General features: G+C 51.4%; 1 protein-coding gene across 4 annotated transcripts in view; it reads right to left on the bottom strand.

Moving 5' to 3' along the window:
- The window catches only part of LOC134162348 (discoidin domain-containing receptor 2-like), a 59,476-nt gene that overhangs the window by 33,456 nt on the left and 10,562 nt on the right, over positions 1–15,458 (bottom strand). For 2 of the 4 annotated variants that reach the window (XM_062616040.1, XM_062616037.1), the window contains exon 1: positions 10,158–10,316. The exons of 1 other annotated variant lie outside the window; for it this stretch is intronic. The gene's annotated coding sequence lies outside the window, so the exon portion shown is untranslated. Of the gene's footprint in view, positions 1–10,157; positions 10,317–15,458 lie in introns of those variants that run through there. One more of the 4 variants, XM_062616038.1, reaches the window with a different exon arrangement.

The following is a 15,458-nucleotide window of genomic DNA, read 5'->3' as shown; positions in this document are numbered from 1 at the left end:
GCTTATCATACAACTGCAAGATAAATGTCTAAAACAGGGTGAAAATACTCTCTCCCTACACGTCCACACTGCTGCCACAAGAGCATGTGCACTCCCACATGCAAGCACACTTCATTTCCTGTTTGGAAACAAGGAAAATAGCAGAGGGCTTAAACTCTGGCAATTCCAGTGGAAAGCCACGATAACACCTAAAGGAACACAAGGTCATCTCAGCAGTATGTGAATGCTTTGTGTCCACATTCACTGCAAAGAGCCTCGGGAGGCTCCCATCCTGGAGGGGAGCTTTACAGAAGGCAGGTTAGAGGCTCTGTCTCCTAGTGAAACGTCAGGCAGAAAACAAAGCAATAAATGAGAAAGTTGCCAGGGCCAGGGGGTGTTTGCTCAAGAATCCTCAGAGTAGCAGTAAAAAGGCAAAACTGAGTATTAGGTTTTGTTAGTAAAGGAAGAGAGGATATGAAAGGGCCCATCGCGATGCCGGTGCATACATGCGTGCAAGAGCATCAGATGCCATTAGCTCAGAGGTTTCTAACAAAAGGCTGTATGTTTTTCCACCCAACAGAATTAAACTGTGCAAGTCGGAGCCCTGAGTTGCCCTGGATACCAAAACAGTCGGATAGATTCACAACAGAAAGGCACAGCACAGCTTCTTAAACCCAATGGTAAAACCTTTGGCTCAGGACCCCCCGCCCCCCCCCAGATTGCTGAGGGGCTAAATCAGGGTGAGAATCACTGAAGCTTGCCCTGCTTTTATTCTCTTTCCTAAGGATACACTACTGGCCATTGTCCCTGATGGATTCCATCACGAGAGATGGCTCTGAGCCTGAAAAACAACTGAGGGCCTTCCTGGGAGAAGCAAAGCCTAAAACAGAGCCTGGCAAAAGGGGAGAGGAGCAGAAACCCATGAAGACACAGGGGTAGCTCGAACCAAAGCACCCTGGGGTTTCCCCCTCTGTAACCTACTCAGGGTTAAGGGAAAGAGTGGCTAGAGAGCATTGAAACAGTGATTGTACATGGCTGGGTGAGGACCAGAAACCACTGTGAAAGGAAACAAGAAACGGGAGCAACCCCGGATAGCATTGGAAGTGTTCAAATGCCCCGGCATTCCATTTGATCCAAAAGCCCAGCACAGAAGGATCTAGAGCTGGGAGGCAGATACCTGCAGCAGAGCACAGGGATGAAGGAGCCCCCATCCCTGCCATCAGTGCACAGCTCATCAGCCCTAAGTGAAAGGTACCAAGCTGAGGCTTAGCATGAGGAGTTTGTCTTTGACAAAAGATTAGCTGGGCTGAGTGTGTCTCATCCTGTCAACATGACAGAAGTCATGACAATGGCCAAAGTCACAGCAATGTAACAACTGCAACCCAAACAGAACCATTACCCCATCTGACCAGGAAGAGACCAAACACCAGAACTTAAGTGCCCAGCTTTAGGCAATGCTTATGCCATGTTCTAAATGACACCCACTGCACTGCCACAGCAACGCATAGCACCCAGGGAAAAATCCTTCCTGTGAGGGTGCTGAGGCGCTGGCACAGGGTGCCCAGAGAAGCTGTGGCTGCCCCATCCCTGGCAGTGTTCAAGGCCAGGTTGGACACAGGGGCTTGGAGCAAGCTGCTCTAGTGGAAGGTGTCCCTGCTGTGGCAGGGGTTGGAACTGGATGAGCTTTAAGGTCCCTTCCAACCCAAACCAGGCTGGGATTCTATGATTTAACCACTTCAACACAGCAATCAACGTAAAACACAACAGGAGGGAAGAAGGAATGGGGTGGAGAGACAAGGAAAGTCACAGAAATGCCCAAGCACCACATCAGCTCCTGCCACTGAGCCAGCAACCAGCACGGGAGGAAAGGGATGGGCACAGTCATCTGTGCCACCCTGCCCTGCTGTGAACCAGGGGTTTCTCAGGACTCGGTGGGTAAATGAAGCTCAGGAGCTCACAAAAATAGTGTGGCTTGAGGGAGCTGCAAGCCAAAACTGGAAGATGGGGCCATAACGGCCAGCCTGGGCTCCAGAAGAGAAAAGGAAAGCTTCAAAGCTGGCTCTAGAGCATCTGTCTGCAACTCTGTGCCTACGAAAGCTGGCTTTGAACTTGACTCCTGCCTAAAGAGCGCCCAAGGTGAGCATCCTCCCTGGACATGTTTGTATCTCCTCATGACAGAGGAACCTTAACAACTGGCCTGGACCAATCATCATTCCCTGGTGACCACAGTTTGGGGAGAAAGCCTCACCTTGGCATGTGGCAGTGACAGACTGCTTCCAGCAGTTCAGCCCTGCGTGGGGACCGTAGCAGCTTGTACTGGGTTTGCTCTTCCCACCACACCTGGCTCCCAGCCCTGGACCACTGTTTGGGAATCCCTGGAGATGCTGCACACTGGGAGCAAACAGGGTCATTTCTCATCTTCTGGAGCTCCACAGCAGCTCCTGTGCTCTTGAACAAGGTCACCAAGAGTGGTTTTCACCCATCTCATCATCCAGAGGAGCTTCAGCTCCACTCAGGAGCTCACACTGCCAGAAATCACTGTTTGAAGACCTTCTGATGCTGATTTCTGCTGAGTCCAAATCTCAGGCAGTAGTACATTGGATTCCCAAACGGCACACTTCCCAGTGGTGGAACACATTGGAATACACTACTAAATACAAGCCTCTGCACAAATGGCTTGGAAATCATCTTCCTGGGTAAATGACTTGACAGTTTCAGTTCTGTGAGCCCCGCACTGTACCCCGGCCTTTCTTCCCCTCTTGCCCACATGTACACACAAAGTGCCACAACCCCAGCACAAGCCCCAGACCAGCAAAACCAGGAATAGCAACATCCTCAGAGAGGCAAGAAAGCGTTAAACTCTGTTCTCAGGCTGAATGGCTCAAGTTGCTAATTGCTAACAGCTGCCTGCAGGAGAATAAACCCCTCTTACAACCATTGTGAGGGTGGAAAAAAACAGCTACACCCTGAAAAACAGAGATGCAAAAAAGGGGCAGTTTTCCCCAATATACCCCCTCTAAAGAGCCAGCCCATCCCAGGAGCAGCAGCTCACTGGGACCCAGTGCTGTCCCCACACATGGAGTCTGAGAGCAGCAGCCCAGTGGGCGCAGGAGGGAGCTATTCTTTAGTGATGTGCATGAAGAAGGTGGGACTTGGAGCTCCTCCAGGCACTGTTCTCCCTCCAGAGATCCATTACGGAGGTCTGGCAAGTTTGCAAGCCTCACTAGATCCCGAGTGAAACAGGCAGCTGTTTTAACTGGTTCCTTTGCAGATCATTACCTCGGAGTGGGACCTCAGGCTCTGCTGCAGGAATCCCATTACAGATGCCCAGCGCCAGGCCAAGGAACTCCATGGTCATGATGAGGACTCGGAGCTGTGTGCATGATGCGCTCTGTATGTGTTACAGGAGGATCTAACCTAATTCAAAGTATCCTCAGAAGAGGTGTAGGAATGGTCAGGAGGATTAAATGGTATCATTCCTAAAGGAATTCAAGGAGGAAACAGCAAAGTTACTCATTGGGGCAGCATCTGAAGCCTGGCATGACTTCCACTTTTCTGGCTCTGAAGCAATAGTAGAACATGTGTCTGCCTCAGAATCAATCTGAGATACCCCAAGCCCAGCCACCTTCCTCTGGAGCACACAAAGCCCTTGTAGCTCCAGTCTGGATCAAACAGAACACGCTGATGAAAATCAGCTTCACAGAAAGGATTCTGGTCACTTCTTACAAGGTTTTGGTGCATGGATGGGACCAGTATCAGAATAGCTGTGTCATATTGTGCAGGAGCCCTGTGAGAAGGCAGCCACAAGTCTTCCCTTAGGTGAACCCTGAGTGTGGCCTCTGTGGCCATGCCCAGACTCCATCAACCAGCGGAGAGGTCTCTGCATGACACATGGGTGGCACCTGGACAAAGCGAGTGCAAGCAGTGACACCAGAAATCAACACACTGGGCAGTAAGAGGGCAGCTGGGGAGGCCCAGCAGGATCCTGGCATGAGGCTCCAACAGGAGGTTGGATATAGGTGCCAATAGGGATGGTCAGAAAGAGCCTTGGCAATGTTAGGAATGTGATGGGTGACATAGGGCAGGCACAATGACACCACAAAGTGATGCCTGGAGCAGCAACATGGCTGGACAGGTAAAAGCAACCAGATTTTAGGTGAGTTGGGTTAATCAAGATGCATGCGAGAAGTCACAGCTATTGGAAAAGTGAGAGGAATAAGCACCTTTGAGGTGGTATTAGGAGACCTGTCACTACAAGAGATACAAAAGAACAACACAAGGGGCTTGGAAAAGGACCATGACAATATAGAGTGGCACTTGGGGTGGAGACAGGGACACCACAGAGCTGGGTCAGAGGCAGTCCCACAGGAGTGGGATGTCCTTGGATTATGAAAGTGCACAAAGCACTTTTGTCCTAAAACCAGACTTAAGGGATAACTGAACAATGCGATTTAATCCATCGAAGTAATCAGGCCAAAAATAGTAACCATTAGAAAGGCAAAGTCAAAGACAAGGAAATGCAAATTCACTTGTACTAACAATGGCTAGTTCTTAGCACAGGTAATTAAAATCCATCACTACCTTTCCCCACTGACCCCAGGCAGGGCTCTGCGCTTATCCCCACTGAGCAGCCTGGAGGCACTTCCCACCACGGCAGATAGGCTGCAGCACTACACAGGACATGGGTGCACATCATCCCCCAGGAGCCAAACCCCAGCAGCAGGGGCAGGACAGGACAGAGCCTCCTGGACTCCAGCAAGGCCTCCAAAATACACATCCCCTCAACTGAGGGGCAGCCTCCAGGCTCCGGTCCCACTGTTTCTGTATGACAGAAGTGGCAGAACAGAAGATGTGCAAGCAAAGAGCTCAAAGTCCCTCTTTTCTCCTCTCCCAAGCAGCAGTGGTCACTGTCCCTCACCAAAGCTTCATCCCACCCGAACAGGCACCAGAGTGCATGTGGCACATTGATGTTTTCACTCTGTCCCTTACACCGGCATCTCTCTCCAGCTTTTCTTTTTGTCAGGAGGTTGCCTACTCTTTTCTTTTTCACACTACCCTTAAAACACATCAACTACAAGTTAGCAATAGGCCTCTCAAGACCTACAATCTTCCACTGCGAGAGTCTCACATAGCAACCATATATATGACATGTTAACCACACAGATGACAGATGGAGTATTAAGAGCACTCAATCTAAACCACCTTCCTCCCTCCCTGCTCTCAAGGGGCTCCACCAGAGCCTTTTACTCAACTGTACTCAAAACTGCATTCAGGAGGAGATCAGGTTACTGAGCAGCACAGTTATTGGGGCTGGAGGAGAGCCTCAGGAGAGCACCTAATCCCACCTCCCGCTCTGAGCAGGGCTAGCACCAACTCCAGAGCCTGGGCAGGACTTTGTCTAGCTGGGTATTAAAAGCCTCCAAGATGAGAGGCTCCCCCACCTCTCCGGACAACCTCTTCCATTGCCTGCCTGCAGAGGGAAAACTTCACCCCTGTTATGCCAAGGCAGAACCTCCTGTTACCTCAGTTGATCACAGCCAACTCTCCTGCTACACATCTCAGTGAAGAGCCTGTTTCTGTCTCCTTGATAACCTGCTCTGCAGTATCCCGAAGTCTTCTCCTGTCCCAAATAAACCTCCTCAGTGAAGCCAAATTCCAGCACTAAGTTACTTAATGTTTTCTCCCAAGTCACCACTCCTGAGATCAAGTCTCCACTCAGCAGTGGGACAGCTCTGGTCAGATTTTACTACCACTTCTACCAGCTTCTTCATGGGCATACTAGGAACTGAGTTTGTCCCATGCTGAGCCTAGAGCGTGGCTGGAGCACTATTCCATGGCCCTGTGTTTAAGGACTGCACGGATCACGTTCCCACCGGTACCTATTTTGAGAGGTATCAGGTGGCACTTTATAAATCAACTTGTTCGCACGGTTCTGATCAGCAAATGGAAACCAAGACCCTGCCACCTTAGCACAGCAAGAGGACATGGACCGGCTACATGGACAGCACAGACCAGGCACAACCAACACAGCTCAGGAGGGTGCTCCTCACTCAGAGCCACCAGCTACCAGCAGTGGTGAGGCACCCAAGCTGAGCATGAAGGATAGGCCAGACCCTGCACAGGGCAAAGGAGACCACTTTGCCCAGTGGCACCCAACACCTCCTGTTCCCAAAGCAGAGCCTCTTCTGCCTCCTGGGAGGAACAGCATTCAGTCAACAGCAGGGAACGCAGCCAGGATCCAGGTATCCAGGTGTTCCTTTTGGCAGCCAGTACAGGATTCTCATTAAAAACCACCATCTGAAGGCTTTCTGCACATGATCCGCTTTCCATCAGAGCGCATGGACCACAGAGCATGTGCCTTCTTTAATGTGACATTGATGTAGGGATGCAGCAGCTCCCCCGATCCTGCTCTGGCCGGAGGTCAGGCTCTGCCTGTTGGTCACCTGCTCCCATGCTATTTTAAGCCACTTCCACAACATTTATGTTTTCCCAAACTTCAGGAGCTCCTTTGGTCCTCCCGGATTTATTACCCATCGGCAGCCAGGAGTCAGAAAGCTGCTTTGCCAGTTGGTTTTAAACAAACAAGTCCCTATCTTGCTCCGATTTCAAAGCCTTCTGCCTGTTATCTTGTGTTTAACGCCCTCCCCCACAACCAGCGCAAGGGGAGGCATTTCCACATCCTCATATGGGAGAGGACATCATCCAGCTCCTGCCCAAACACAGGAAACTTCTTACCCCTCAATATTGTTACTAGCAATCAGTTGGGGTTTTTTAACCTTCCCCACTACATAAACACCACTGGTGACATTTATTTTGTTATACAGACATGAAAATATTTCTCACTGCCTTGAGATAGTCACTGTGCTTCTAGTTATCTTTAGCTTTGCCTACATCCCAAAATACCTGCTTTACAATAGCAGCTACTCATTATCTACAACTTCTTGTTAATTGCCCCTGGCAGAATCTTTTTAAGAGATAAAACATGAAAACTGGGACAGACTCTGCAAAACAAGAAGCAAACCCGCAACACACGCGGCACCAAGCTGAGAAGCTGCTGGGTTTTGCAAGGGTGGAAGCCAAACTCTAAGAAACGGTTCAGTGAAAATCAAACCAGAAGCACTATTTGGAACATCTACTCACTCAGCTGGCCCTCTAGAGCCACCACAGAAATGCTGATACCACCAGAAGCTGCTTTTTATGAGCTTTGTGAAACATCTCTTCATAAAGCAAAGCTTCGGTACACCTGCCACTGGTACCCAGACTTGCCCTTTGCTTAAGGAGCACCACTGTCTCTGCTGGGCTCCTGGCAAAAACTAAGTGTAAAACGCCACACCATACAGCTACAAAAAGACCAAACTTGAAGCAGCTTTACCAGTATCAGAAAGAACCCAAATTATCAGTTACTGCATTCCACAACTGAAGTTAACTCCAAAAACCAAAACGCAGCAAACTCCCATGACCCAGCTCCAGTGTGTGCCTGAGAACCTCCCCCCATGTGCTGGGCTGCACCCCCAGAGCGTGAGCAGCAGCTCAGGGAGGGGATCCTGCCCCTCTGCTGTGCTCTGGGGGGACCCCCCCTGCAGCCCTGATCCAGCTCTGGGGCAGCAGCACAAGAGGGACCTGGAGCTGTTGGAGAGAGGCCAGAGGAGGCCATGGAGATGCTGCGAGGGCTGGAGCAGCTCTGCTCTGGAGCCAGGCTGAGAGAGCTGGGCTGGGGCAGCCTGGAGAAGAGAAGGCTCCTGAAGGGGAGACCTGAGAGCAGCTCCAGTGCCTGAAGGGGCTGCAGGAAAGCTGGAGAGGGGCTTGGGACAAGGGATGTAGGGACAGGCCAAGGGGAATGGCTTTAACCTGCCAGAGGGGAGACTGAGATGAGCTCTTAGGCAGAAGCTCTTCCCTGGGAGGGTGCTGAGGCGCTGGCACAGGGTGCCCAGAGAAGCTGTGGCTGCCCCATCCCTGGCAGTGTTCAAGGGCAGGTTGGACACAGGGGCTTGGAGCAAGCTGCTCTAGTGGAAGATGTCCCTGCCCGTGGCAGGGGTTGGAGCTGGAGGAGCTTTAAGGTCCCTTCCAGCACAAACCAGGCTGTGACTCTATCAGAGCTTTTCTCCCTTCCCACAACACACTGGCCTGAACCAGAAGGGACAAAGCAGGTTGTGTCCTCAGTGGGTATCATTTCTTTGCGCACCTAACCACACAGCCCAGTCTTTAACACACATCTGCTACACTGTGTGTATTAAAGTTTGCTCAAGCAAAGTGGTTTTAGCGTTTGATTTATGAAGTGCCTGGCAAAGATGGGAGCAATGAGCGGCGACACTTAGGGATCAGCTCAAATTGCTGCACCAAGCCTGGAGGCTCCTCCTCTGGCGGGGATTTCCAGGCAGGTCTCACCATGTTCTGCTGGGTTTGGTATTTACAAGTTCAACTCCCCAAGATAAAGTTTAATTTCTCATGTACAGAGATGAAATTTCCATTAACTGAAGGGCCCAGCAAAACACCCACCATGCCTACAGACACAGCCCAGAAGACCTTTGTTACCACTATGTGTTTCAAGCAGTCAAAGTAAACGTTTTGCTCATAAACAAAGGAGAAGACAAGCACATCGGAAAAGCTCTAACAGCATCTCACAGCTATAGAGAATGGCTGATTCTGATCACTTTTGCTCAAGGCAGAGCAGGAAACGGGAGCCCACAGAGAAGCAATTACACAGAAGGCAGGTAGCTATAAGGAAAATCCTGGGATTCTTTGAGGCAAACGCAAGAAACGGGAGAGATGAGGGGGAGAAAAAGAAATATGTAAAATAAGGATGCCTAGACCTAAAAGAAGGATCCCATTTACCTTTCCCATATTGAAAACAAACTGAAATTAAAAAACAACACATTAAAACTGAGGAAATGAAATTCCAGGGCATACCATGCGCATGAAGCCTCTGGGATATGTTGCCACAGAGCAACGTGGGAGTAATTCCATAAAACACAGGAAGCGGACCTACATAATAAGAACATCTGCGATTCCATTCGCAGAGTCGAGGAAAGAATACACTGGATATACATTTACAGCTAGCCAGGTATAAGCAAACCAGTAAATGTAGCCAGAGAGTGACCTCCTACAGGGCAGGTTATTCCACATCTGCCTGCATTTGAGCGCCTGGGTCTTTGTGCTCAATGTGCCAAGCAGCCGCTGCCCGAGACAAGCCGGGCCCGAGTAGGTGGGCTGTGATCTAATCCAGTTTGGCAAGCTTTGCTCTGTGTACAGAGATCACATTGCAGCTCTCGGCTGCTTATCGTGCGGCTCCTCAAGGAGAGAAACAACTGCCCACCTTTGCTTTATCATTATTGGCTTTCTGTAGCAGAGCTTCTCTGTGACACAAAACAGGCAGATGAAATTTCAGCCAAGCCTACTCAGTAAATACCTGCGGAGCACTGAGTGACCCTGTGCAAACACAGCTATTTATTTGGGATGGTTTTCAGCATCTGGAAAAAATGGGTTTACTGGGGAATTAATCAGATTTTACCTGGAGGGCTGCTACACACCTAACCCTAACAACAAGGGCTCTCAGAAGCAGCTTCCTGCACATCCATACTCCTGTGGTTCAGGCTAAATGCGAGTCCAAGGAAGTGTGACAGTGATAAAGCCTGCAGGAGGTGCATCAGGAGGCAACGGGGAGGTCTGCATCTCCCCGGAGGTGAGACACAAGACTGCCGTGGAATATGCACAGGGCAGGAGCTGCTGGGGCTTGGGGGACAGGACCATGTCCCCTCACTGTCCCACCATCACAAGCACCAGCCTGGGGTATCTGACTCCCCCTTAGCCCTGACACATCCCAGCACAACGTGTCGGAGTTGAGCCCTACCACCATGGGCTTTCCCAGAGAGCCACAGCCCCACAAACCACTCCTGCCCAGGAGAACACATCAGCCAGCTTCACATTCCCACCCCACAATGGATCCCAGGGCATGAAACACGGGAATACCCACAGTCTGTGAACCCTCCGGCACCTGCGGGAGGAAAACCAGGGCGCAAAGAGCCACCCTCTCCTGCCAGCCAGGGAGCACAGCCTCCACATCCCGGCACGGCCACCGCTACAGCCCCCCTCCACTTCCAGCCAGCCTCCACGGGTTTGTGCGTGATCCAACATCGGAAGCACACGAGGAGGAGAGCAGAGTCAAGCTGGGAGGACCCTACCTGCCTTGCCCGGGGCCTGCTGAGCACAGGGAACAACTGCCATGTCTCTGTTGAGCTCCATAGGTCGAGCCAGGCTGTAGTTTCGACATTCCTTGCAACTTTCCACCAGCACACATGATATGTTCAAACTTGAGTAACTCCTCCCTCCTCCCTCCCTCCGCACACACAGACAGGCCCAGGAGATGGCCCTGCCTCTATCATCCCAGTTCCTATAGCAACTCCTGACCCAGCAGATGGAAACAGAGCTGTTTGCTAGGCAAATCCGCCTGCTTGGATTCCCCTGCTCTTCCCTGCTGTTGGCCCCTCCTTGCTCCAGTGCTCTCCCTCGGGGCTGCTCCGCTGGCACCCGGCCCGGACTGCGCCTGGAGGAAGGCCAAGCTTTGAATTCATTTAGTGAAACCACAACAGAAAGCAGCTCTCCTGCTCAGGAAGCAGGGCCCGTGTAGTCCCAGGGGCGAGCCAGGCCCGGCCCGGCCGCCTTCACCTTCTGGTTTAACACAACTGCCTGTGCTCGCAGGGAAGATCCCGGTGGGAACATCGCAGCACCGCGCACCGCGCATCCCTTCTCCACCAGCACGTGTGCAGGAGGGAAAAGTAATAAGCAAAAGGCAGCTCTAGTCATTTATTAAGCAAATCCAACTGATGGGATTATTGCAAGCAGCAGAGGCACTTCTCAGACACTTGGACTTCTCCTTCCAGAGGCTTTCCTGGAAGAGGGAGAGCGCAGAAGAAACACCAGGGCTCCAATGCATGCTTATCACAACAAATCCATCACCCCTGTTGCTTTCCTCAGCTGTGACATCAGTCCTTTCCTTTTCTCTTAAGTACAGAAATGGAGGGGAAAACACAAAACTCAACCAGAATGTGGTACCCGGGGGATGAATTACTAAGGGTGACAGTGGGAACCGCATGGGCAGGTGATATTGCTGAAGCTCTGTGGTGGCAGGACAAGGAGGACCACAGCAGGCACTGAAATGGAGAGAGGCTTTGGACAAGGGCCTGTAGGGACAGGCCAAGGGGAATGGCTTTAACCTGCCTGAGGGGAGACTGAGATGAGCTCTTAGGCAGAAGCTCTTCCCTGTGAGGGTGCTGAGGCGCTGGCACAGGGTGCCCAGAGAAGCTGTGGCTGCCCCATCCCTGGCAGTGTTCAAGGCCAGGTTGGACACAGGGGCTTGGAGCAAGCTGCTCTAGTGGAAGGTGTCCCTGCCCGTGGCAGGGGTTGGAGCTGGAGGAGCTTTAAGGTCCCTTCCAACCCAAACCAGGCGCGGATCCCATGATAAGTACTTTTCTGACCTGTCCACTGGGAACATCAACAAAAGCATCAAAGCAGATGCACGTCACAGAAGCAACATCAAGGGCCTGGAGAAGGCTCCTGGGTGACAAAGAGCCCCCATGGCACTGGGAAGAGCAGTGACCCGACTCAAACAGATCTGAGGAGCTCCTTTCCCTGGGGAAGGAGTGTGCAGCAGAGGCACAAAGCACTCCTAGAAACTGCTGACCTTGCAGTTCACTCGTTCTTGCCTTCAGCACTTGAGCACAGCAACAGGCTCCCTGCTGGATGCCCTCTGCAATGTAACTTGATCCAGGCTGTACAGTCACTAATCAATCTGGGATAAAGCAACTCTCCTTTTTTTTCACTGGAATGAGCCCAAATATGCACAACAACAGATCCCACTGAGCCATTACAAACTACAGCACTTCAGAGAGAGTTTTGCATCTCACATCGAAGAGGGAGCATACTTCTGCCATAGCATCATCGCTTCTCAAATTGTGTATTTGAGAGACTTCCTAATGACCTCATAGCAGCACATGTGACCAGCTCCTCAAAGGACTCGGAATAACATCAACAGACCCTGTTTTGGTCTTGCACAGAACAGCTTTCTGCAGCACCAGCAGGTTTCCGCACGGCGAGGGGGAAGAACCAGCCCCGGCAGCACTGGCACTGTTCGAGTTCCTCCAACAGATTGTGTTTGGCTTTGAAATGATCAGTCCAATTAACTGAGACCAAATTCCATAGACAAATTTAGACACAAAAGCTTGTTTATGCCACTGCAGGGCAATTTGGCTGCTTAAGGCATCTACACAGGATCGTGATTCCCCGAAGTACTGCAAAAACACTCTAGGAAGAGGTAAGAGGTGGTCTCCCAAAATAGATGATAATGCCTACAAAGTGTTTCAATGGGCTTAAAAGCAGGGTTTTTTCTTCCACTGCTTGAAAATAACCTACTAAGCAGAAATACGAAATCTGGGGTGAAGCACTGGTGAGCTGATCACACTGACAGCAGGAAGTTGCCTTCTGCTGTCCCAGAGCCACTGGAGTAATAAATGAACAAACACTGATGCTAAGGTGAAGGCAACTAGACAAACAGCTCAAGACAGGATGGCCCTGACCACCTGAGCAGGACCCTCCTCTGTAGCAAGCACAAGGTTCTTGCAGAGGACAAGCTCCACAATCCCATTGCAGAAATGAATGTCAACACCAGACCTGTGACTTGTGGCCAGAGAACCACTGCAGTTACCACTGATGAGGGGGGAATACATGTCCAAGCATGAGTAAGGAAAACACTAGAATAGCACCTAAAAGCTTTTCCTGCCAGGCCTCTGCTGCAGCAGGACACCAGCACCAGGCACCCTGTCCTTCAGCACAGCCCTTATGCTCCTTACCTTCCAGTCGCCTGCCTAGCACAGCTCTAGCAGGACCTCTACCTGCCTTCATGCCAGAAGGCCACAGCTGGGCCCAGGGATCTCGGTAAGCACCAATGTCTCATGTCAGGTAAGACAAGGACATCACCTGAGCAGCCTCTGGCTATGCAGGGACAAGGGAGCTGAAGAGCACACGACAGCCCCATGGAGGAGGCTGGACCTGTACAACATTCAAGCTCTTTATTCCTTCAGTGAGAGGAGACAACAGCCAGCTCCCGCCTTCACCTTCCCAGGAACTTGTGATACAACACAGAAGCCTGCTCGGAAAGTGCTTTGTTTATACCTCACAGCCCTCTCCTCTCCTTACCCGACGTGTGGGGACGTGTTCACTTCCACCCTACCCCAGCAGGAACACCTGCTCAGCCCAGCTCTGCTTGTAGCCTCCATCCGCTGCAAAGAAATCCACTTCCAGCCATAAAAGTGGGAGAAGAGGGAAGCGGGGAAGAGCTTGGCATGGCACGGGAGGGCTAGCATGGGATGTGTGTGACATCCTCCGAGCACTACTGACCGACCACCCTTCCATACAAGGTGCTGACTAGAGCTATTCTGCAGGGTAACAGAAGGCTCAGAGATGACAAGATACAGCATGGGGTGACATATACAGACACCTGATGCAGGACAATCCCCTCCCAAGCTATGCAAGACACAACAGAACACAAGGGGAACATTCACGTTCCACCACACACCTCCAACCCCATGCCAAGGAAGCCCTTCCTCTGAAGAGAGAGGGAAGTCCTCAAAAGGGCAAATACCACAGTGTATGGCATCTCCTCTACCCCTCAGTGACCTCCTACATCACCAGAACAAGCACAACGTCTGGTCCAGCCATGGGACAATAAATCCTCCTGCCCCAACAGATACAGCTCTGCAGCTGAGTCAAGCTGCTTGTTTCTGGGTACACTGTGATACCCTGTCCTGCAAGGACATAGCAACAGGAGAGGCCTCAGCACTGCTTTGCCACCACAGTTCCCTCATCAGGGATGAAAATGGCTGGGAAGGCAGCAATGGAAGAACAACGACTCAGAGCTTTAAATATTACCAGGGAAGACCCAAACAGCAGCAGCCTCCTATTTGCCCTGTCTTTTAAACAGCTCAGCTGCTCCATTATGGGCTGCCTCAAAGATGGGGATGAGAGTAGAGGGAAGGCAAGTGGTACATATACCCGCAGGTCAGAACAAGCGGAGTGAGATCAGTTTAGCTTTAGCTGTTGTAATGACAAAGCCCCAGTGAACACATCTTCCAGCTGAGGAGCGAACTCCTGGCACATAGCAGCGCTCAGCAAGGACACACTTGTAAACACTCTCCCTGGCCATCTTTGCTGACACAAGTGCAAGAAAGGGGCAGAGAAACCATTATCTGCAAACAGACATCCCTCCCTGTCCCTGGACACTGGGACCAGCCCAAGCAGGACATCTTCGGCCTCTCTGCCTTGCTCTTGTCTGCACCATGAGCCAAGTACTCTCTGGTGTCTGCAACAGCAAGTGCTGCAGATGAGAAAACTCCCATGAGCTAACAAACCCTTGCTCTGGGCTTCTGACATCTAAGCCCTGTAAGCAGTTAGTATGTTCAGCAGGCACAGGGCCTCTTTTAAAGCTGACCTTCTTGAAGCACCAGATAGCATCCAGTGTCCTGAGCACTGTCATGGACATGTTCCTCCCCCAGCACTGCAGTAGCCCAGCTCCTCCTGCCCTCCATCCCTAGAAGGGGTTTGGGGCAAGGATGGCAGCGAAAGGAGAGCTCTGACAAGCAAGAGCTGCACAGGTCCCAGGCCTGGTGGGTCAAAGCTCTATCTCACCCACAGTGATACTTCCCCAGGTCTGTTCCTCTCTCCCAAAAGCTTCCCAGATGAACCCGTGTTGCCATATGTCACCTCAAATATTACAAGCTGTGGGGACCTGCAAAGACCAATGTCTGAGTATTAGTTCCAAACCCAGCTCAGAGAAGAGCTACTCAGCTTCCTTCACTGGAGATTTTATTCCAGGGACATGGAAAATAAGAGCAGAAACATAAATAATGAATGAAAAAAAATGGAAGCAGAAACAAAGCAAACCATAAGCACTGGCTATAGGCTTCAGTAAGGAGGAACAGCATGTGGGAAGGAAGACACTGGGCACCAACAGTTTGGTTTTCACAGCAAGGGACACCAGAACAACTGAACCAGAGCAGAACTCAGCTATGGCAGCAATGCTGTTACAGCCACTCTGCAGGCAACACACACACACAGACCCTGCAGAAATACCCAGTGCATGGAAGAGCTGGTGGTAAAACAAGAGCTGGAAGCCCAAGTCAGCCTCTAGGTGCCACCCCTGCCTCTGCACAGCTGCTGCTCCAGGACCCTCCAGCCACACAACCCCGAACCTGCCCTCTGCACTTTGGTCAAAGCATGCAGCAAGCAGCTGACAACAGTGGTCACCACGTTTCTGCCATTCCTCAGCAGGGATCATCGCCTCGAAGTGACCAGAGGCCTGCAGAAGCCCACGCTCCCAGCCCTTTTGCTGGCTCTGGTATGGAAATAAAGGCAGGAGGATGCTCTCAGGTGCACAGTTCAGACAGGCAGGGTACCAAATGGCCCCTCTTCATGGCAACAGGGAACCTGGA

The sequence above is a fragment of the Pezoporus occidentalis genome, unplaced genomic scaffold (assembly GCF_034315485.1).
Source record: "Pezoporus occidentalis ecotype Australia unplaced genomic scaffold, CSIRO_AGI_Poc_V1 ctg187, whole genome shotgun sequence".
Classification (NCBI taxonomy): Eukaryota; Metazoa; Chordata; class Aves; order Psittaciformes; family Psittacidae; genus Pezoporus; species Pezoporus occidentalis.
This window is presented reverse-complemented; position numbering and strand designations above follow the sequence as displayed.